The 23,541-nt window shown below is 46.8% G+C and overlaps 1 long non-coding RNA gene across 5 annotated transcripts in view; it reads right to left on the minus strand.

The window, feature by feature from the left end:
• Nucleotides 1-4,566: 4,566 nt before the first annotated feature.
• LOC126515978 (uncharacterized) overlaps nt 4,567-23,541 on the minus strand; it is an 81,656-nt gene continuing 62,681 nt past the window's right edge. For 4 of the 5 annotated variants that reach the window (XR_007595967.1, XR_007595969.1, XR_007595970.1 and 1 more), the window contains one exon: nt 4,567-4,941. This is a non-coding gene — a long non-coding RNA (uncharacterized lncRNA). The remainder of the gene's footprint in view (nt 4,942-23,541) is intronic. The other variant, XR_007595966.1, reaches the window with a different exon arrangement.

A 23,541-nucleotide genomic window follows, 5' to 3' on the forward strand; every position in this document is an offset into this window, starting at 1 on the left:
CACCAGGGAAATGGGCCTATGTACATGCTTATGGGAGATTGTCTTAATTATCCTAATAAAGCGGGAAGACATAGCTGAATTGGAGGCCACGCCATTCCCTGGGCAAGAGGGTCCTGGACTGTAGAATATGGAGAAAGCAAGCTGGGTGCTACCCTGAATGCAGCCCTCCCAGTTTCCGATCCAGGGGTGTGATGTAACCAGCGGCTTAAAGTTCCTGCTCTTGTGAAGGGTTTGTAAGCTTGAACTGTAGCTAAAATAAACTCCTTCTCCCTCAAGCTGCTGCCGTCAGAGGAGTTTGCCATAGCAACAGAAAGAAACCAAGAAGCACCCCTAGGATGCTTCTTACCAGACATGCAGGCACAGCAACAAGAGCAACACAGACAACCAGGACAGGAGAGGGAAGGCTAAATGAGGAGCTCTCACCCTGTGGGGTCACGAGCCTTTCACAGGGGTCACCTGAGACCATCAGAAAACAGATTTTTACATTATGATTCATAACTGTAGCACAATTGCAGTTAGGAGGTAGCAATGAAATAATTTTATGGTTGGGGTCACCACAGCATGAGGGACAGTATTGAAAGACTGCAGCGTTAGGAAGGTTGAGGACCACTGCTCTCATGACACAGAGCTCAAGACGTCAGAGCACACTTAGGCAAGGTTGGCTGTGCCTCCTGACTGCCTTCCTCGGGGTGAAATGGGAAAAGAGCCTCCAGCTTCACGGTGGCAAAGGCTCCCACACATTGTTCATTCAGGACACACAGTTAACATCAAAAGTGACCAATCATGTCGGCAGAACGATATGATATGAAAGGCAGTTCACCTCCTCAGGGAGAAAAGGCCAAGAGTAAGATAATCTACAAGGTGCCCTGATGCTATCTATCCCTTCATGCTGCCAAAGTCATCAAAAATAAGGGAAGTCTGAGGGCCATCTCAGCAAAGGTAAGCCAGAGATGTGTCGGCTAACTGGCCTCCTGGATGGGACCTGGACAGGAAATAGAAGACAACAGGTAGGAATTAAAGAATTAGGCATAAAAGATAGATTTTTCTAAATATTAATATATCAACACAGACTGCCCCATTGTGGCAAATGTACTGCATTAATATAAGATGTTATTAACAGGAAGAAACGGGTATTGGAATATAAAAACACCGTGAATTTTTGCAATGCTTGGTAAACTGGAAAATAGCATGAAATGAGATTCTATTTGTTCTTGTTTGTTTTTGAGTCAGGGTCTCTAGCCCAGGCTGACCTGGAACTCCTTATACAGTCAAGATGACCTTGAATTTCTGATCTTTCTGTTTCTACCTCCCAAGTACTAAGATTACAGGCAGGTAGGTAGAGAGGTGATCTTCCCCAGGGGAGAATACACCAACTGATTGCCCAATGCTAAACAATCAGCCCTGAAAATATACAGAGGAATACCATTATATGAATTCAACAGGTTATATTTGGGAATAAATATGTATATACATATCCATATACGTATGCAATAACCAATGATGACAAAAGAGGCCTTGAATTTGAAGGTGAATGGGGAGGGGGGAGGGGTATATGGGAGCATTTGGAGGGAAAAAAGGGAAGAGTGAAAAGTTGTAATTAAAATGCAATCTCAAAAATAAAGACAAAAAAGTTACAAGCATGTACGACTGCACCCCATTTCTGCAGTGCTGGGGATCAAACACAGGGTTTTTGGCAGGCTAGTCATGCATTCTCTCAACTGAGCTACCTTTCCAGCCTACAGAAAGATGCCCATTTCAAGAAAGATGGTATGGCTAATGCAGGAGAGCGATGACGGATTTTCTAGCAGTTACAAAGGTCCCAATGTAATTGCTCATAAGGAGACATTACAGAATTGCATAAGGATCCGGGCAACCGGTCATTCATCTAGCTCAATATGCAGCCATTCTTTCTGAAGACAAGACAGACAATAAGCCTATCTTGTTAATCCAACTTCCATTGCCAAGATAAAATATCTGAACAAGACAACGTGCAGGAGGAAAGGTTTCTTTGGGTCCAGAGTTTTGAGGGTTCAGTTCATTATAACTGGAATGTAGGGTATGGCAAGACGGAGCATCTGAAGGAGGCCAGGAAACAGATAGGATGTTTTCTTCTTTGTTCCCTTGTACTAGATCAGGGATCCCTCCATAGGGAATGAGGTCACCATATTCAGAGAGGATCTTCCTCCCATAGTTGACTCTCTCTCTGTAGACATCCTCAAACACACACCCAGAGGAGTTTATAAATAAATCTCCTAGGCATTTCTCAATCCAATCACATTAACAGAATTTACCATCACACTTGATTGACCAATACACTATAACATGAAGAAGGAGTCAAAAGAAATGTGGGCTGCAGACCCAGAGGGGTTACCTAACCTCTCTGCAGCTCAGAGAGGAGGGCCCAAGGATCTCCCTGGGAAGGGGAAATAGAAGGGATCTCCTGGGTGGAGTGGGGTGGGTGGGGATGGGAACTTGAGGGATTGGGCTGGAAAGTGGGTGGAGGGGGAGAGTGCTGAGAGAGAGGAATGGAAAGGGGGAAGGCATCTTGGGGTCAGGTAGAAACCGATGCAAGGATGACCCCAGCTAAGACTCCCGGCAATAGCAGCTACATGGCCTGAACTGGCCGTCTCCTGTGATCAGATCGGTGACTCTCCCAATTGTCATCAGAGCCTTCATCCAGTAACAGAGAAATAGAGTAGAGACCCACAGCCAAACATTAGAGCGAACTCGGGGAATCCTGCTGAAGAGAAAGAGGACGGGATTGTAGGAGCCAGAGGGGTCAAGTATGTCACAAGAAAACCCACAGAAACAACTAACCTGGCTCATAGGAACTCACAGAGTCTGAACCAACAACCAGGAAGCCAGCTTGGGACCGACCTAGGCCCTCTACATATATGTGACAGTTGTATAGTCTGGTCTACTTGTGGGGCTCCTAACCATGGGAGCAGGGGCTGTCCCTAATGCTTTGACTGGCTCTTGGGGCCCTTTTCCTCATACCGGTTTGCCTTGCCCATCTTTAATACAAGGGGAGGTGGTTAGTCTTACTGCGACTTGATGCTACACACTTTGTTGCTATTCATGGGAGGCCTGCCCCTTTCTGAATAGAAAAAGAGGAGGAGTGGATGGAGGTGGGGGGGGGATGGGAAGAGAAGAGGGAGGAGAAGCTAAGATCAGGAAATAAAGTAAATAAAGAGTAACAACAACAAAGAAATGTGGGCTGTAATAAGATGGAGATCTACTTGAATAACGATGCAACGGGACTGAACAAAGCCGAATGATAAAACAGTGTTGCTGGACAGTGGTTTCCAAGTTGCCTTCTGTTGAATTAATGGTCCAAAAAGTCTGGACTGTATCGGTTTACATCTATCTCAGGTGGTTTCTAAGCTATAATTAAAAAGTAAAACAATCTTTCAAGTCTCTTTAAAGTCTCGCATACCAGAGGCTGGGTGGTTCAGTGGTTAGAGCACAGGAAAAACGTTGGATTCCCCAAGCTAACTATTGAGGCTAGACTAGCCATATTGGCAAGCTCTGAGTTTGATTGAAAGACCCCCGCCTCAGTAAATAAAGTCAAAGAGCAATTGAGGACGATTCCCAACACCAACCTTCAGGCCTCTGCATAGACATACACATACACAAATATACACACACCTACGCACATGTACACGCATGCCCACATACATGGAAACATTCAGATACAGGCACACCAGCCACACACATGTGAAAACAGTAAAAGAAAAACTGTTTTGAATGCAACACAAAGGGTACCAATAACACAAACGATCACACAGTTTCAGAGCAAAGTCTCCCACCATTTGTGAACATGTGAACGGTACAGAAAGCAGCATTCACGGAGAAGGAAGGAGTTTCAGGCTTACCTTTTGCAAATGCCCATGGCTGTGTGTGCCATACAAGTGAGCAGATACACAAACACCTTTCTCTCACAGTTGCTTTACAGACAAAACTGTATGGTAGGGGGAGCACGGGAAGTGGTGTTGGCATGGATTGTGGTGATGGGGGCAGGAGTGGGGGGTGGGGGCATGGGTAGTGGTGGGGGCATGGGTGGTAGTGGGAGCATGGGTGGTAGGGGGTTACTGGTGGGAGGGCGTGGGTAGTGGGGGCACAGTGGGTTGTAGTGGGGACACCAGTAGTGGTAGGAGCAGTGGGCCGGGGGCACAGATGGTGGTGGGGACACAGTGGAGGGCCATGGGTCAGAGCATTTGGGAAGGTTAAGATGCAGCCTGGTACTTGGCAGGTTCTATGAACGTGTGTCTAATGCGTTTTGTTTCGTAGGGTCTGTTTCTCCACGGTACTAGCTCCAGCTTGTCTGGCTCACCAACCTTACAAGATGATTCGTCCCAGAAACAGCCCAGGCTGTCAGCTCTTCTAGATGCTCATCCTCCTCCACACTGTTTTCTTCAGGAAACTTCTACACCTGTCCCCTCCAGCACATCAAATGGGGGATGAATCTTTCTTTATTCGTGCCCCCAAGGTCTTAACCATATGTGTCTCACAATGTTTATTAAGCCATGAGTAATTGTTGTTGTTGTGTCACTAAAGTATTTTTATTGGGGCAAAATTAACACTGAACATGAATCACTTCAGCCCCACTAAGTACATCCGCGAGACTGGTCCTCCATTGCCACGAATTCTAGGATTTCTCATCTTTCCTAAAAGATACCCTGTTGCCTCTCAGCGGTCCCTTCCCCTTCCCCCGTGCCTTCTTCCCTGGGTAATTTCAACCTGGGGATTTGCACGTCCGTGATATTTCGCATAAAGAAAGCCATCCCGTTTGTAGTTGGTTGTTCTGGCTTTTTTCAGCACACTATAGTGGGTGTTGGTGCTGTATCGTCTCTTTGGTGAAGTGATACTCCACGGTATGGCTATGCCGCATCTTCTTCCACTCATCTCTTGGTGGGTGTTTGGCTATTGTAGATAGTGCCACTGTAAGAGAGAGAGAGAGAGAGAGAGAGAGAGAGAGAGAGAGAGAGAGAGAGAGAGAGAGAGAGAGAGAGAGAATATTTTCAGTTCTTCGGATAGATCCAGAGGAGAGTTGATAGGTCACATGCCAATTCTAGGTTTTGCTTTTGAAAGATCCTTCATTTTTTTTCCCATGGTGGCTGCACTATTTTTCATCCTCATGAACAGTACATGAGGGTTTTAATTTCTTCGTATCCTTGTCAACATACGTCAATTTCTACTTATATTGTTGTGGTTGTTGTTATTATTACAGCCCTCAGAGTGGGTATGTAGTGGTTTCTAGTGTGCTTTTGATTAGCATTTCTTTAATGATAAAATATGTTGTACTTCTCTCTCTGTGTGTGTATGTGTATGTGTGTGTGTGCATGCGTGTGTTATTTATATACCTTCTTTGGGAAAAAGATGTTGGCATTGGATGTTCTGGTCATCTTGCCCTCTAGATGTCAGTTCAGGGTAGTATAAAATGTTCCTCCTATTTGGGTCTCCAGTGCAAACATCAGTCTTAATGTAGGTGTGACCTCAAGGTACGAGTAAAGAAAATGTCAGAAGGACCTGTTAAGGGTGTGTGTGTGAGTGTGTGTGTGCACGCGCTACTGCACTAACTTAAAAATTAATTTTAAGATTTTTTTTCTCTAAATTAAAAAGAAGTTCCCCAAACCTGGGATAAAATGTAGTGAGCAGAATTTGCTGCTGAGTGCGCATCCATCCCCTGTTGCATCTCTGCTCACGGGTGCAGTAACCAGGTCCTGAGCTCGCTCACTAGGAAGCCGCACTAGACACCTGGGGACACTGCTGTGTACTGGGATGAGGGTGCCAGCCTCAGAGACCTCATACCTTTCTCAGGCTCCCACCTGGAGCTGCTCAGACTCCGGTGATGTCTCTTCTCCCCCTCTCCTTCTTCCCTCTCCTCCTCTTCCTCCTTCTTCTCTGCCTCCCCCCCCCCCCCCCCCACCCCCCCCCCGCACGCCTGTGAGACTAATGGGACTCTAACATGTGGAAATGAAAACAATATGGGAGTCTCACAAGAATCTCCTATGAGAGTCTAAACATCAGAGCCTGCAAAGGATGGCTCTTCTCTCTCTCTTTTTCCTCGCCTTTGGTTACACTTGGCCTCCCACCATCTTCCACAGCCAGTCCCCAAGAGGTGGGGCTGAAACAGTCACCGACTCCACCTTTTTCCTCTGATTGGTTAATGAAATAGCCACAGGGACCTTTTTAAAGCCTCTTGGGGTCCGGTATAATGACAGTGAGCCTCAGATCGGGGCTATCAATAAAAGACCCCAGTAATATTTCATGTATGTGTCACATTACAGGGCCTTTCGCAGAGGTGATCTCTTTCCACGAGGTGTGCAACACCAACTCTAGTATACAGACAGTGAATGAGGGGACATGGAGTGAGATGAGCCGTGGGGAGGGGGTGCAGGAGCCCTGGCCTCATATGAAGACTGGAGTTTGGACCCCCAGAGCTTACAAAAATGACGCGGGGCTAAGGAAACAGCAAGAGAGAGCAAGCTGAGTACGGGGTCAGCAAGGGAATCTGCCTCATAAGACTGAGAGTGATGAGGAAAGATATCCTGCTTTAACCTCAGGCCTCTATAACACGAGGGTGCACATGTGCGCATGCACACACACACACACACACACACACACACACACGAACACAGAGACACTCATGCAAGCATCCCACATAGAGATACATACATACATACATACATACATACATACATACATACATACATATCCAGAAAAGAAGAAAAATGTCTTGCCCAAGTTCACATCACTTCGAAGTAACAAAGCCAAGACTGCATCTTAGCCCTTTGATCTTGAAAGCTGCCAAAGCATTCACTCACAAGAAATCGTAATATAAGACCAAATTTTGTACTACTAACAAGAGCAAGTCGCTCAGTTTCACTAGTCTTTAACAGGTTAGAAATAGTTAAATTTCACTGAATGAAACGCCCTGCCTTAGTTTCCAATACTTTCAACATATTTCATGTTTAATTTTAGACCTCAATTTCTTGGCAACTAGTCCAAACAAAATTTCAAACCCAAGCTGTACCCTTGATGAAATGCCTCTTCCCTTCCCCCACCCCAAAGAGTCCGTGGGCGAATTGTTCCACGTTGTGCTCGATGACCGGGGACCCAGCTGGCAGAAGGCACCACAGAAAGTTTTTCTATTTGTCAGGATGGTTTTCTGCTTGATCCTCGTGGATGGCTCTTAATAACTCAGTCACGCACTGCTCGGCAGTGTATTGCTTCCACAATGCTAATTTAAACCATGTCAGTGTGCTTGCATTGGGACTGACGATAGCCAAACAACAGGGGGAAGAAAAAAGTTAATTCTTCAAATTAAATATGCGCTATTCATCTGCAAACCTCCTGCTTGAGCTGCTAGTTAAAATTTTTCTTTCTCCTGTCTCTTTCTCTCCCTCTTTTCCTCCCTCCCTACTGTCCTCCTTCCCTTCCTCCCTCCCTACCCACCTTCCCCTCTCATTTCCTCTATGTCTCTGTGTCTCTGTGTCTCTGTGTCTCTGCCTCTCTCTCTCTCTCTCTCTCTCTCTCTCTCTCTCTCTCTCTCTCTCTGTGTGTCTCTCTCTCCACATGTTGGATAGTTTCCAAGCATCTAACGTACACTTTACTGAAACAGGCTGCATAGACCACACACATACGCAAATGGCCTGAATAAGTCGGGCGCATAAGCAACAGCCACTCGAGTGCAGAGAATGTTTAAACTTGAGAGAAAAAAACAATAAATTCGAGCAGAGCCTTTCATCTCAAGTGATTCCTTATTGAGGCTTCTGCTCTGAATTAGAAGTTTGTGTCAGGGTGGTGGTGGACGTATCTGGGGCCCACCCTGCACTCTCTCTTTCTCCTGAACAAGTGACGCCATGGGAAGGGACAGCCCTGGGAACAGCCTGCCAGGGTTGTGCAACGAAAGAAAAGGGTCGGAGTTTAGCCTAGATCATCTTCCAGCTTTCCAGAGCAGCCTTTAAGTCCTTTGAGAAAGGTGAATCTCTGGGGCTTAAGGTTGAAAGGTTTACAGCCTACATCTTACAGGTTTTCAAAGGAGATCGCTCTTCTGGCATTACCTGCCAGCACGAAATCCCAGACGTGGCAATTCTCTGCCATTTTGGCCTTGTGTCCTACAAGGTCCACGTGGTCAGGAGCCTGCCTGGGTCCCCGAGGCTCCTCCCCTGCCCCTAAGCTCCAGCCACCCTTGCTTTCTGCTTCATCTACCCCAACTCCACCCCTGACATCCCCAGATGTGCCCAGTCCAGCTGGGTGCCACCTGCCACTCTTCCTCCAATCACTCTCTCTGTTCAGACCTCAGCTTAAATGTCACCTCCTCTTAACCAGCTCTCTCTAGGTAGCCTTGATTGCTTATCTCAGTCCTTGTTCCCTGGCAACCGGATTACACGTCCACACCCTTGCCTGGTGTCTTTGCAGGCCTCTCACTGTGAGCAGACACATCCTTCTGTTGACACCGCGCATCTGATTCTCCTTGGCTGGAGATACATGGGTGTTGGTGGCAGGAGACCAGGCCCAAGTTGAAGCTCCAAGAGCAATGGCCTGTTTACACTCACCCCCTTGCTCTGTTGAGATCCAGCAAGAGATGTCCGTGCTGAGAGGATCACCCATCACCATGGGTCCAAAGCAAACAACAAAACCACAATAAAAAGGAGCTCTCAAACAAGTCTGTTTTCGTGAGCCCCTGATCTTTAAACATGGCTTGTTACCCAACAAAAAGCTGATATACTTCACAATTAATAACACCCCCAGGATCAGCCATGTCATCTTGTTTTCATTATGACCCTTTTATTCCTAATATATAATTTCTGATCTATTCACTCATTATTTATTTCTCCCCACCATAATGTGAGTTTCATGCAGTCACTATGTCTCCAGTCTCTAAAGCACAGGCTCATAGGAGATACTTAAAAAATAATTGTAAATGAGTCGGATCCTACTTCTAATCCCCAGAAGGATTTGTACTGCTTTCCCGTCTGCAAAATCAAAGAAATCCCCAGTGTCCTGAAGAAAAACACTTTTTCTAGAATTAAAAAAAAAAAATAGGGGTCAGCAAGTGGCTCAGCTGATAGAGGTGTTTGTGGGAAAGGCCTGGGGGACCTGAGTTCAGCCCCAGAACACAGAGAAATACAGGAGAGAGATGGTTCCACCTCCACACACAACGGCAGCCCACAAGGCTATGCACACATCACACGCTTGTACATACACAATCATGAAAAAAAATTAATAAAGCTGGATGTGGTCGTTCATTACCCATCATCGTAGCACATCGTGACCTGAGGTGGAGGATTGCTGCCAGTCCCAAGCCAGACTGGCTACAAAGTGTGAAGTAAGCCCAATAAAATTCATTGGTTTGCCAAGTTGGACTTCGGTGACTTCCTTATTTGATCTGTTGTTGTTTGCCTATCTGGGGTAAATGGATGTGGACTCACGTCTCCCAGGGGTAGGGTCACACTACACTACACGGTAGATGTGGTAAGGAGAATGACAGTAAGGGGGTACGGAGGTGGTAGAAGCGCGTTGTGGAGGTGACTGTGGTAATTGTCAGTGGCAATGGTGATACTGGTGGTGAAGGTGGTGATGATGATAATGATGATGGTGATGATGTTGAAGGTGGTGGTGGTAAGTTTGGTTGAAAGCATCACCTCAGCTCCCTGGCACCCCTTTATACAAAGAGTATGGATTGTTTAGTTGGGGGGCTTGACCCCAACCCCCTGGCATCCATCCTGAAATGTTGGTTGGAAAGCTCTATTTCAAAGCTCCCTCCCCTAGGAGTTGCCTCAGTCCAAACTTCACCAAATGGTAACCCCTTCCCAGGGAAGGTCATGACCACTTCCACAGGCTATTTAAACTGCCCCCCCAGAGAATGAACACATGGTCTCCCAGTTTTCCATGGTCTTTTGGTTCTCTGTGTTTTCCCAGGGGGCCACCGGAGAGTGTTGCCATCCATTAAACCTGGGCATCTTCTAATTTGATCTAATTTGGTCTGATGGGATGATTTGTGTTGGCAGAGAGGTTTGTCAGCTAAGGAAAAAACTTAACAGTGATGATGAAGATGATAGAATTGGGGATGGTGCTGATGCTGAAGTAGTGACGATAATGATGAAGATGGTAGAATTGGGGATGGTGCTGATGCTAAAGTAGTGACAATAATGGTGCTGCTGATCCTGAAGGTAAAGCAAGTGATAAAAATGGATATGAAAATCATAATGGTGGTGATAATAATGGAGGCTATAATGTTGGTAATGACAGCTGGGACCAGCATCTCCAACCAGGAGGGCATGACGCTATCATGCCCTCCAAAACATGCAGGGAAAATTGATATCCACTGCCTGCTCTGGCAGAGTGACTGTAGTCAATCTAAAATACCAGTCCTTGTGCTGACAGTGAGAGAAAGGGGCCCTGTGCAGAGAGAGAGAGAGAGAGAGAGAGAGAGAGAGAGAGAGAGAGAGAGAGAGAGAGAGAGAGAGAGAAGACATAAGCAGCCATTTCTGACTGTAGCCATGAAGCCTCCTGTGTGGCAGCATCATGTTGTGAGTCTGGAGGAAGGGATTCAGCTTGGACAAAAAAAGGCCTGCACAGCACTGAGAAATGGAACTGACTACAGCCAACTAGCCGAGAAACCCAGAGACTGCAAATGGAGGAGCAGGTACAGGAAGGTGGTGTGCCGAGCAGAAAAGGGAGCAGCCTGGGCTGAGTGATGAGAGCATGGGAGAGGATGGTTACTGCTGAGATGAAACCACAGAGAAGAGAAGGGGAGAGCTCACCAGAGCCCTACAAGGAGGGAACATCAAGGAGGGACTTTGGCTTATTTCTACATGAGACATCAACTCAGGTCCAAGCTCAGTCTCCAGGCTGAGGAAGAGCAGAACAAAGTCCCTTCCCCCTGTCAGAGGTGCTTGCTGATCAAATGAAGTGTCCAAAGGCAGAACTGGCTCGGGTCATAACGGTGTCGAGTGCTGAATGAGCTCGTGCACCAATAAAAACGGTGTATTATGCAGAACCACTAGAAGATGCCCTGCTAGGGTCGAGATTTGGGAGAACAGCAGGGGAGGGGGGGAGGAAGTAGAAAAAGGCCATCAGTACATCTCAGGCGGTTCCCTAAGGGCTCTTTCCCATCCTCTGGAGAGGTCATTTCCCAGGTTCCAGTGTGAGCACAACGTGGAGAGATAAAGGACAGCTGCCACTGGGGGCTGTCCTGCGTGGGGCCAATGAGGTGCTGACTCCAGACTTCTCCAAGCTGTTCAGTAGGAACTGTCTCCTCACTCCAGGTCACCTGGGCACCTTCATAATTCCGAAGGAAGTGAAGTTCTGCACCCTGTAAGCAGGTGCCAGGATGCTGCAGGACTCTGTTCTCCATCCTCTACTATAGGTCACCACAACAAGAGAAGCCATTGATTATTCTTCTCTGGTAGGAGAGGCTAAAACCAACAGCTAAGTGTGCTTCCAAAGAGAGGGACCCGTGGAACCAGGAGGACAAGCAGGAGCTGCCAGCTCCACCTCCTTTGTGACCTTGAGCAGGTCACTTCACTTCAGGGACCCTTTGTAAAATGGGGACAACTAGCTAAGCCAAGTCGATCTGTCTCAATGACTCTTGCTGTGCCCTTTGGTAGCATCTGTCTCAAGTTTGCATGGCTTATGACCAACTGACTGCCTCTCCCAAGGACACCGCCACAAGCTCCATGAAGACAAGCAGAGTCTTGTCTTACTCGCAAATAGATTTTCAGGACAGAGATGCCATAGGTATTTAGGTCGAAGGAACAAAGGAACAACTAGGTCCTTTGGAAGCATTAATCCAATTTCACAAGATTAATTCGTAGCTACAATCCAAGGCTGGGAGAAATGAATGGCTTCGTCAAGGTCATGCTCAGAAGGATAGAGAGCAGAGATTCAAACCAAGCCCACAGGCTCTCCAGGACACTTCTCACAGGCCAAGAAGAAAAGCTGGAGCCTGAATGTCCATGACAGGTTCAGCCTCTCCCCCTCCGGGAATAAAGAAATTCATGCTCCAATGTGGCCTGCAAGACTCTGTTTGTGTCACCGTTACCTCCCTCTCCAAGTCACTGCACACCCAGGTCTTCACCCTAAGTCAAATCAGCCACATTTGACCTTTGTTCTCTCCTGCACAAAATTCACTGCAAAGCAGGGCCTTTGCAATTGCTCTTTCCTGGGCCTCCAGCACTCTCTAGGGTCTTCCTGAAGGTGCTGTTTGCTTATCCCTGGGATCTAAGTGCAAAGGGCAGGTGGGAGGGACCCGGCAGGTCAAAAGCTGTAGCTGAGAGCCCATCCTCTGAGTCTCTTATCTCCACCTGTCCCCTTGAGTCATTCCCTAGTTCCCCACCTGTTCTAGCTTCTTTGCAGTTGTTTATCAAGACCTGCACTTATCTATTTGTTTCCACGTGTTCTGGTCTGCGACTGCTGCCCCGGTGATGAGAAGTCAGACTTCTTAAGAGGCCAGCATGTCCGCCTCAGGGAGCAGCAGCTGTCAGACTTCGGCCTTAGTCACTGTGTGCACAGCACATATCATGGCTCCACCATGACTATTCAGGCCAAATCCCGCACTAGAGTAAAGGAGACAAGATTCTCGTTCTCTCTTGTTCTCTCTCTCTCCTCTCTCTCTAAGGTCTCTCTATTCATCTCTAGTTAGCCTGGAACTCACTATGTCAGTAGTTCTTAACCCGTGGGTCACAAATCCTTTGAAGGGGGGGGGGGGTCAAATGACCCTTTTATCTAAGACCATCGAAAAACACATTTATTTACATTATGATTTATAGCAGTAGCAAAATTACAGCTATAAAGTAGCAACAAAAATAATTTTATGGTGGAAGGGCATCGCAACATGAGGAACTACAGGCAGATGTTAAAGGGTTGCAGCATTTGAAAGATTGGGAACCACTGCACTATGTAGATTGGCTGGCCTTAAACTCATAAAGATCTGCCCACTCTGTCTGAGTGCTGGAGTTAAAGGCTTATGCCACCATACCTGGGGGCTCTTTCTCTTTTCAGATGTAATTACTCCAACTAGAAACAAGGATGCATTGACCCAACGTGTTGTTACAAGAACTCAAAGGAAACAACAGTACAATGCATGTTTCTCCAAAATCCAGATGTAAGCAACATCCGTCTGTGGTTTTATTTTTAATTATTATTAATTTCTTGTACACTCCCTATGATGTGGAATCTAGACTGCAGCAGTGAGGTGACAATTCTCGACCTCAGAGACTAAGGAGTCAAGTTCAGACAGCCACGCTTCAGCTTCATTGTAAGCACAAGATGACAAGCCAGCACAGCGAGTACATGCTAGGCCAGCACAGCTCTGGACCCCCAAAGCTAAGGCAGGAATCAGGGAAGGTAAGGACACTTAAGCTGACAACAACATGCAGAGGCAGAAAAGGTCCCTTCAGCCAAGGGACACCAGTATGAGGTGGAGAATACAAATGGACTTAGGGGTCCAGCAAACAAAATTTAGGTGGCCACCAAAGCCGAACCCAGGAACGACAGCACGGTTCTTGCTCTGTGGAGCGATCTGGGAATCAGTCACTAGTTCCACTCTGGCTAAAGACGTAAGTACAGAGCCATTCTTCTCTACTCTCCGGAGAGCAACAGTGTGTAAGAAATTGCACAACCTCAGAGGCAGGAAGCCAACAGGTAACGGTGAAGACTGTGGACGACTCCAGGCCCTGGGGAGAGATAGTGTTGAGAGCATTTTCGCGATTTCAAGAGAAGATAGAAATTCAGGTTTTTGTTTTGGTTTGGTTTTAAAGCAGAGTCTCTTTATTGTGTCAAATCATGAGTTAAACGGTCTATAAATTAAGTAACGTACCCAAGAAGGGTCAGGCCCGTGCATCCATAAAATGCAATGGCTCCAACAGAAATGAAGAAGTTTACATCTGCTCATTGTAAATATAGCAGAACGCATGCCATGTGAAATTATCATTCATCTTATAAGTGCCCACCAGGCAGTCATAACAGTAACTACTGAGCAGGTTAAAGGGTGGAATCCCACTAAACGCTTTAGAGAGAAACATCACGTTGGTGATCTGGGTCTCTTGCACAGTCCTCTAGTGCAGGATCAGAGACTGAAGCTGCCGTTTAGGAGACTTCAAGAGCAGAGCCGTGCACTTGTCTCCGGGTTTCTCACTATGGAGGTGGGCATCTGGAGGAAAACACCCCAGCAAAGGCTGTGGGCATCAAGAGAGCATCGTATAGTTAAATACGATCTGGAACACCTTCAAGTCAACACTGAAGCCCCACCCTTCCTTCTTGGAATGGGGTGCTCTTTTTCTTTTCTTCCTTGCCCCCTCTGTTTCGCAAGATGAATTCCAGGAAGCAAATGGCTTTTATTTAGCCTTCCAACCTCAGCATCGCTGCTGTCCCTCAACAAAAATTTTATTTAGAAGTTCCCAAAGAAGGCAAGTGGGGAACTTGGGTTCTTAAAGAGCTCCATTAATACAGCTGCTGGGCCGGCAAAGTCAACAGAACTCGATAATGTGTTTTATTTGGACCTGTTCTGCTCAGCGCACAATGATAAGGAGGCCCTTGGAGCTCACACACTCACTGTACTGTGCTCACTCAGCCCCTTATTGATTCTGAAACAATGCATGCTTTCAGATCACACCCACATAGGTGAGTAAGAACAAGGCCAGACAGGGAAGCAGCGAGAACCTGATAGAGTGCTCAGAGGTGGCACCCAGGGATTGAGCTTCGAGGGCTGCCCTCTCCTTGTGCAGGATGTTCGCGTGTTTATGGGTCTTCACTCTAGCCTTGGTTCTGTTTGCAAAATAAGGCTGAGCCAGGCTCTGATATGAGAGAGCCAAGCATGATGGCAAAGGTCTTTAATGCCAGCACTCAGGGGGCAGAGGCAGGCAAATCTCTGTGAGTTCTAGGTCAACTAGGCCTACAAAGTGAGACCTAGTCTCAAAAGACAAAAACAAACTGCAAAATAGGGCAGGGGCATCTCCTTAAAAAAATCACCTCATTGAGTATGATTGACCTCAAAATCATTGCATATATGTAATGTATATAACTTAGTAAGTTCATGCATAAGAATATATCATGGTCAGATGTCATGTTGCATACCTGTAACACCAGTGCTGCAAAGGAGCATCACAAGTTAAAGGTCAACCTAAACTAGATAGAGAGACCCTAAAATATACCAATAATAGCATCAAAGAAATCACGAAACCACTACTAACCATCAAGGCTCTAAATATATCCATCACTTCCCTCTCCTGAAGCATCTTCCAGCCCCCAACTGACATTATCATCATTATCCCTATCCATCCCCTAACGAACTCCCTACAAGTCTTCAGATACCAGTGAGCAGAAATCTTGGTGGTCATAATCAACACAACCTTTGTGGGTATCACCAGAGTCTCACAGGTAGATTTAGAAGGGATCCTAGCAACCTTGGGTCCTTCGCCATAGCTGCAGCCAGTAGAGTCCATTGTTCTGCCATCATCTATCCCGTTCCATCCAACCCTTCTGTAGCCATAGCAGGCTTCTGTGATCCTGAAAACTCCTACCTTTGCTATTCCCTGTGTATGGAAGGCTACCGTCTTAGATGTCACAGGGTTTAGCTCCATTTCACTCTCCGTGGCTTCCCCTGGCCATACCAGGCAATGTCCTTCCCATTCCCATTCCTAACATTATCTCTTACAACTTTTCTAGAAACATTTCTCAGGAATTACCTTGAAAATTATCTGTGGAGATGTTTGGCTTCAGTCTGTCCTAGCAAGAAAGCTTCATAAGGGTGAGGGTGTGGGCCTGTGCTGTTGCCTCCCATGACATATCCTCACTGCTTGGAAGGGTGTGATGCAGGATCTCTAATGCATTTCGGAGCTAGGCAGAAAGCGGCCATAGTTAGAAGGACTGGATATTCCACAGGAGGGAATGTCATGATCTCTGAGTCTACGTTCAATGGAACCATTTAAGCTAAGCGCAAGGCTGACTCAGCGAAAACATCCAGGGGTAAAGGCCCCCTGTGTCCTCAGCTCCAGCACAGACAAGCTCAACACCAGATGGAGCTTCTGCTAAGTTCATGGAGAGACTGGTGAGCCAGGGCAGGAGCCAGAACAACCTTAGGCTTTAGGTTTGGGGGTCTCATTCTGTTTTCAGGTTCTCCAAGAACAAATACATTCAACCAACAGAACATTTGGGTTGTTTTCAAACTTGCCCCATCTCAAACTTGCCCCAAATGTGGCTACCTTCTTTCAGAAATGCCAGCAGAATTATAAATCAAATTTTAATCAAGAGAACAAAAGAGGTGGAACGGAAAGAGTTCAAGAATAGCAGTCTATTAAAAATAAATCAGTGGCGAGAGGCAGAGAATATATTGCCTGCTTTGCCCTTCGACATGATTTATCCTCTGAGTCCCTCTTGGGTTAGGCTCTCAGTATCGAGAAATTTCTTTCCTAAATCTGTGAGCATGCACTGACAAACGTGCCACTCGGACGCACAAGAAACTGTGTCAACTGGGATTAGCACATTCTGCTCTAGGTCACCCCAATCAGGGCAGTCACCATGGAGATATTCAAAATAAACTTGGATACTCACCAGGTGAACACATTCAAATGGGAATTGGGGGAGGAAGGATGGGGGAAGATGGCATTTAAACTAAGACCAAAAGGACGAGGTAGGAAAGGTTTCTGTGGGCACAAGAGGCACAGACCAAAGTGCTGGCGAGGGCCAAGTACAGAGCAAAGAATTATACATTCTGTTAAGCATGTGGCCATCTGAGAAATGCCCCGTGTTTCTACTTTTCAAAAACCTTCATGTATATGCGCGTGCACACATGTGCATATATGTGAGAGCGGGTACATGCATGTCATGAACACATGTGGCGGGAAGAGGACAGCCTCCGGTGCTGGGCCTCATCTTTCACCTTGTCTCTAATGTTAGACGCTGTGTACAGGACTGCTGGCTTACAAGATCCTGGAGATCTTTCTGTCTCTGCCTCCTATCGCCTCATAGGGCACTGCGATCACGGATCTACTCTGCCACCCTCAGCTTATGTGGGAAGGGGTCTGGGAGTTGGAGTTCAAGCCCTCTCACTTGTTCAGTAAGCCCTTGACTCACTGAGCCCTCTTCCCGGTCCTCTACCCCCACTTCTGATATAGACAAGCAGACGAACTGAAAAGATAAGAAGTGTGTCGTCCTCGGGAGGGGCTCTCAAACTTTGAACAGATCTGAATGGAGATGTTCTTTCAAGGTTAGAAAATTTCGGCATTTCTCTAGGTTGGGGGGAAAAACTGAGACGGAGAAGGACACGTCATCAGGAAGACTGTTTGCTCAAGGTTTTCATGTTTAGCCTAACCCCCCCAAAAAAGTTATGGAAACACATCAGAAACAGGACTATATGTCTCCTTCCAATTTCCACTGCGGTCCGGCCCTGTTTTGCAGGCACAGACCTTCAAAGTCTTGAGGTCTGTGTGTTAAGCCTCCCCGGCTCTCCCACTGCCAACCAGTATAACTCACAAGTGGAATTCATCTTGCGCTTGGGTTTTCCACAGTTCTCAAATCAGAAATGAATGTGGAAGGGGCAAAGCTAACTCACCACAAACGCAAACACCAACAGCCTAACAGGAAGGCCCGCCCTCCCCAGCCCTGTCTGGTGGAGAGAGGCTCAGGGTCAGCTCTTTCGTCAGAATGAGGGATGACCTGGGTAGTTTTGATCTTTGTGCTTTAGTCTGCTTCAGAGTGGCGCCGTTCAGAGCCTGCTGTGGCCACTGGGCATAGGCAGGGCTTTCAAACATCTGAAGGAATCAGAAGCCCCTGGGATCAGGGCCACCACTTGCTGGCAAAACCATCAACCCATTTCAGGCAGCCTAACATGGATCAGTCTACAAGAAGCCTCCACACACACACACACACACACACACACACACACACACACACACAACTTCCTTCCATCTGGAAACAAGGCTTTAAGTAGGAATGCAAAATCCTTGGGAGAGCTGCTTAAATTTTGGCCTCCTTAGAATTCCATTGTTTGGCCCAATTTGGAGAGGTCAGAGGAGGAGGGTTTAGAGGGGCAGAGGGGCACAGGGCTCAGAGTTACAAAGCCCTTGGCCCCATTGTTTCCAGGGCTGGCTCCCTCCCTGCTCTCCTCTGAAGTGGCCAATCAGTCAGTTCCCCCTCGAGGCCTCTTGGTCTCTGAAAGACTTGGCAGCCACTCCACATAATGCAGGAGGAGGAATATTTAGGTTTCCTGACACAATGGTCCAAACAGTTTCTCTCCAGGACTGGACAGCAGACAAGAAAGGGGACCAGCATGCCCCAAAGCCCTCTTCCCAGCAGCAGACCTTTAAATAAAGTCCTCTGGTGTCCCTAGGACTTTGCACTTGTTTGGTCAAATGGGTTAAACATTAGTGGTATCTTTATTATGGCCTTAGGCTATCCTAAAGAGCCCCCTGTGGTGGTGGTGGGGAGGTTGGGGTAGAGAAACACACACACACAGCATAATTCACTTTACCTCTTGGTGGTAGAAAAGGACAAGGGGAGGAAGGGGGAGAGGGCAGCATTGTCCTCATTGTCACTTAGAGGTTTATAAGAGAGTGGGGGGAAGAGGGCTTTGAATGGAGTGAACCAGCCAATGGGAGACAAACCAGTGCAAGGCTATAAGCTTTTCTATGGGGCATAGGTCACGTCTAGGGGTCTCTGTGGAAGGAGATTCTTGAAGATTTATGGTGGGTTTGGGGGCCATGTTGGGAGTTGGATTGAGTCTTTGCAAATTTTAAGATTGGAAAGAGTTTCTAAATCTTCAAAGCTTCCCGGCCTCCATTGCAAACCATGAAGGAATGTTGAGATTTTCTCTGCCAAGGGAGGGTTGCATAGAGGGAAGCCTGCATCTGCACACACAGTCCCCAACCTAGGATGGCTCAGCCGAACAACTTTGCAGCTTTATACCAATGCCCATCAGTGAGCACCACCATGGCAAGAGGACCCAAAAGCTCCTTTGGAGAGCCCTGCAGTATTGCCGGGGTGGTTAGCAATTTAGAGGTAGTCAGCTCATGTTCGGGTTGACATTTCAAGCTTATGGTGTGCGATATCAGAACGTCATCCCGGGTTGAAGGTCAAAGGCTAAGAACCATATACATCAAATTACAAAATTCCCACCACACAAGAAGAAATATTATCATTTGACTGATTATACAGAAAACTAAGGGGTCAGGTAAGAACCCATGGCAGGTCCCATTAAAGACATTTACTCCCTTGCTGGAATTGCCAACTCTTTGCCTTATTTGGAATAAATTCTTAAGACTGTCCTGAGGTACACTGTCCAGGGGTGGGGGCCACAAGTGACCCAGAGGCAGTCAAAGTCCTGAGGGGCCTTTACTACACCTTCCTTGACAGAGATCTCAAAAGTAAATGGCCCCTGGTGCCCAGGTAATGACACCAGCTAGATGGTAAAGAGAGAGCCAGGTCAAGAGGAGCCTGTGGCACCTCGGCTGCCAGGACACCCCTGAAACTGAGCTGCCAGCCCTATGAATTGGGTACAGAGACTCAGTTCAACAGGAGAGATGGTGGGTGGGAGAGATCAAAGGCGGGAGGGCATTGTGCCACAGGACCCCAGTAAAACAATCTGAAATTCTGACCAGAACCAGGAGCCCAGGGGTATCTAAGAGTCAACATTTGCATGCAGCTGGAATCTGAGAGGCAGCCCACAAAGATGGAGTGCCCCTCTGGTGGCCACGTTTGCAGTCTGCCGAAGGACAATGGCTTTGTTAAAAAAAAAAAAAATTCCACATGGATGTGTCGCTTTTAATTCAAGAACCATCATGAAAATATAACTTCCTTGAGTCTTTCCAGGATTTCCGCATTAACCCTACATTTTTAAATACCGCAACATTATGGTGAGGCAGGCGTTTGAATTATGGAAGTTGACCCCGTGAAGCAAACATTTATTTTATTTTGAACTATCTGATTATCTCAGGTTCTCTAGAAGGGGCAAGGTGGGGGAGGGGTTGTGTGTGGGAAAACCAAGAGCCCTCACTCCCTTAGGACAGTTAAGGTTGACCCTGTTTGTAGCCAGGCCACCACTTCCGGGGCAACAAGCTCACTCGGCCATGTGAGATGAATTAACTGTTTACTGCAAGGAACATGATACTGTTAGTTTCTTCTCACACCAGAGTGGGCTGTCAAATTGGAGTCAAGAGCAAGGCAATGGTCCATGTAATTTAGAGATGAGGAGGCAGATGGCTTGGATATATATTTATGCCTAAATACCCAAATGAAGGCTACTGACCAAGACAGCCTGAGGCAGTTCTACTCGGAAAGATGATGATGTCTTGAAGGAAAACCTAATCTGTTGACTGTAGACATCAGCACTTGAAAATGTTGACTCAGCCTGCTAATTTTAAGACCATAATCCATTTCTGGGAAGACAAACAGGTCTTCCCTTCCTTGGGAACACTGTTGTCCTTAAAAAGCAACCAAAGGAGAAGTCAGTCGTTTCTCAATGTCATAAAGACAGCACTCTGGAAGCAGAATGTGAAGTATGTAGACACAGGCGCCTGGATCCCTCTACGAGGTGGGCTGGCTCGCGCGCCATATTCGCTAACCTACACGATCTGGTACTGCCCTTTGGTATGTCTTAGCTAGCAAGAGGAACTGCTGCAGGCTGCCTCTCCATGGGATGAGGCCCATGTGACAATCCCTGTAAGTTTTGGGGCTGTTATCCTTTGAACATCTTTCTAGACTAGTTCTGTTATCTCTTTCTACACATAATGATCCATACCCTGCTCATTACAGCTCTTTCTGCTAACAAAACAGGCTATTTTATCTCTCCTGACCTCGGTTTCCTCATTTGTTAAATGGAGACTATGCTTCATAAAAAGATACAAAAAATCCACATGGAAGAGAAAAATTAGTGAACAGTGTGTATCACCCATAGGTATCCATAAATTATAAGCTGAATGGCCCATTAGCTCTAGCCTCTCATTGGCTAACTTTCTTGATTAACCCATTTTTCTTTTTATCTATGTTAGCCATGTGGCTCAGTACCTTTTTCAGTGGGGCAGATCACATCCTGCTGCTTTGGTGGTCTGGGCAGGAGTGGGAGAAATCAACTTCCTCCTTCCCAGAATTCTCCTGTTCTCATTACATCATTTCTACTTCCTGTCTGGTTTTCCCACCTATATTTCCTGCCTGGCCAATCAGCATTTATTTATAACATGATTGACAGAATACAGACAAGTCTCCCGCACCATTTCTGCTAACAAAACAGGCTATTTTATCTTTCCTGACCTCAGTTTCCTCATTTGTTAAATGGAGAACATTTATAAAAAGATACAAAAAATCTGCATGGAAGAGAAAAATTAGTGCCCAGTGGGTATATGATAAACACAGTTCCTTCTTCCCTTCTATCTATGTTGTCTTTTATAAAATGTATAAGGTTGATGTGGTGGGTGTGTGTGTATTTGTGTGTGTAAGAGAGAGAGAAACAGAGACAAAGAGAGAAAGAAAAACAGCCAGGGACAGAGATGCACCAGGTAGCCCAGACTGGTCTTGAACTGACAAACCTGCCTCTCCTCCCCGAGTACTGGGATTCCAGGCATACACAACCATATTCAGGTTAGAGAGTGTATTTTGCTGTGTTGTTTTACCTGTTCCTCAACATCAGTTACTGTCTCAGGGAAACTCCTTATTCACTTTTGTAGCAACAGAACCCAGCACAAAGCCTAGAAGAGAGGAGGGCATACTGCTCAGTGAAGGATCTACAAAATGATGCTGACTTAAGAGACCAATGAATATTTATCTGACAGATACCATGTTCCAGACAATTTCCAAGGTATTGGTCATACAGAGCGAATCAGAACCCTCAGGAACGCTTTAGTCTAGATGACATGTTGGACTGTGGGTAAAAGGAAGAAACCAGCCAGTACTCCATGGTGCTTTCATTTGGGGAGGCCATGATCATATATAGTGCTCAGAGATAAGTGGTGGTAGGTCCACGGGTTGACTTGCAGTTAGAAAATGGGAATTTTTTAAACAAACCTACCAGGAGGCCCATGTCATCAAGGAAACACTAAAATATATAGTCAGATCTTTTCTTGCCACTTACTGATACTTATTGACCCCTTCACTTTGCTGTCTTTGAAGACTTGAGGTTCCCTTAGGAAACAGCAAAAGGCATCCAGTGTGACAGACAGCTGCCTACTTCCCTGATTGTCCTATTGTTGACTAGAGAACTAATTTTCTACCTGCCTAGCCTTGAAGTGGCCTTCGGCATGTCCATAGGTTGAGAGGAGAGGAGAGGGAGAGGGAGAGGGAGAGGGAGAGGGAGAGGGAGAGGGAGAGGGAGAGGGAGAGGGAGAGGGAGAGGGAGAGGTCCCCAGTGAATATGTATCATTGATACAGCCCAACCATGGGAAGGACCCTAACACCCCAGACCCACAAAAAGGGCAAAGCCCTTCCCCTGGTCCAAGACCCAGTGTTGACAAATGATGGCCTTTCACTAAAAAGGGCGTACACAGAAATAATCAACCACAGCCTGCTCCTCCTGATGAGAGCAATCTAAACCTGCTCCCCGACAAATGCTTCCTACTGGGATGAACTGAACCTTCTTCTTCATTCAGCTGTATACAATAAACCCACTCCCTCACTCAGCAGTAGGTATAAAAAAAAGTGCTGAGTTTCCCAGCTGCTGGTGTTTCTCCATCAGATCATAAGGCCCACCCCATTCTCACTTTTCCATATGCGTGTCTGCCATTTCTTTATTCCCCGTCACCTCAGATAGGTCAACACCTAAGCCGTTCAGGTTGTGGCAACTGCTCGCTCCTTCCTACTCTCCTTTCTCAGGCATCCCTCTTGCTCTTCATCCAGGACCCTTGCTGGTCTTCCGTGTGCATCATCCGCCTATCCAGTGTGAAGGATACAGCTGATACTCCACCCCCACAGAAGAGGCTTAAGATGAACGTCTCTGGGTACCAATGCAGCTCTCCCCTGTTTGGCGCTAAGTCACCGCGGCACCGGAGAACACACTACCAGGGAATCGTCTGTTTCTCTCAAGTCACCACAGAATCACAGCCCCAAATAAAATGAGAAGGGCTTTGCTTTATTTTTTAAATAAAAGAAGTGCCCTTAAGTCCAAGATTTCCAAGTGCTCTTAGAAGGTGTCACATTTATCCCTTCATGTAAGGATTTTGTTGTTGTGATGGACGGACAAGAAAAGCAAAGTGTCCCGACCACGAGGACAGCTGGTGTCCTTAACAGATGCAGGAAAAGAAGCAAGACTCAGGGTGTCCCACTTGGTCCCGCCCAGAGCCTCCCTGCTTTGCCGCGGCATCTCACTCTCCCACTGTAGTCTCCTGACCCACTCTACTCTTGGGAACTGCCCTGAAATCAAAGAGTTGCCAGCATGCCTGCACCAGCCCCCTGTCTCCATCCAGACTCCCTGTTCCTTGAATCATCAATGTTTCCCCTAATGGGCACAGGGTGAGCCCTCCCCCACCTCTGCTTAATACAGAGCCATCTATCTGCCTTTCGAGGATCAAGTGCACAATCATTTTTTTTTTCTGTGAAGTCTTCTCGGAT

This window comes from Alexandromys fortis, unplaced genomic scaffold (genome assembly GCF_014885135.2).
Source record: "Alexandromys fortis isolate MF-2015 unplaced genomic scaffold, M_Fortis_MF-2015_v1.1 scaffold_146, whole genome shotgun sequence".
In the NCBI taxonomy this organism is placed as follows: Eukaryota; Metazoa; Chordata; class Mammalia; order Rodentia; family Cricetidae; genus Alexandromys; species Alexandromys fortis.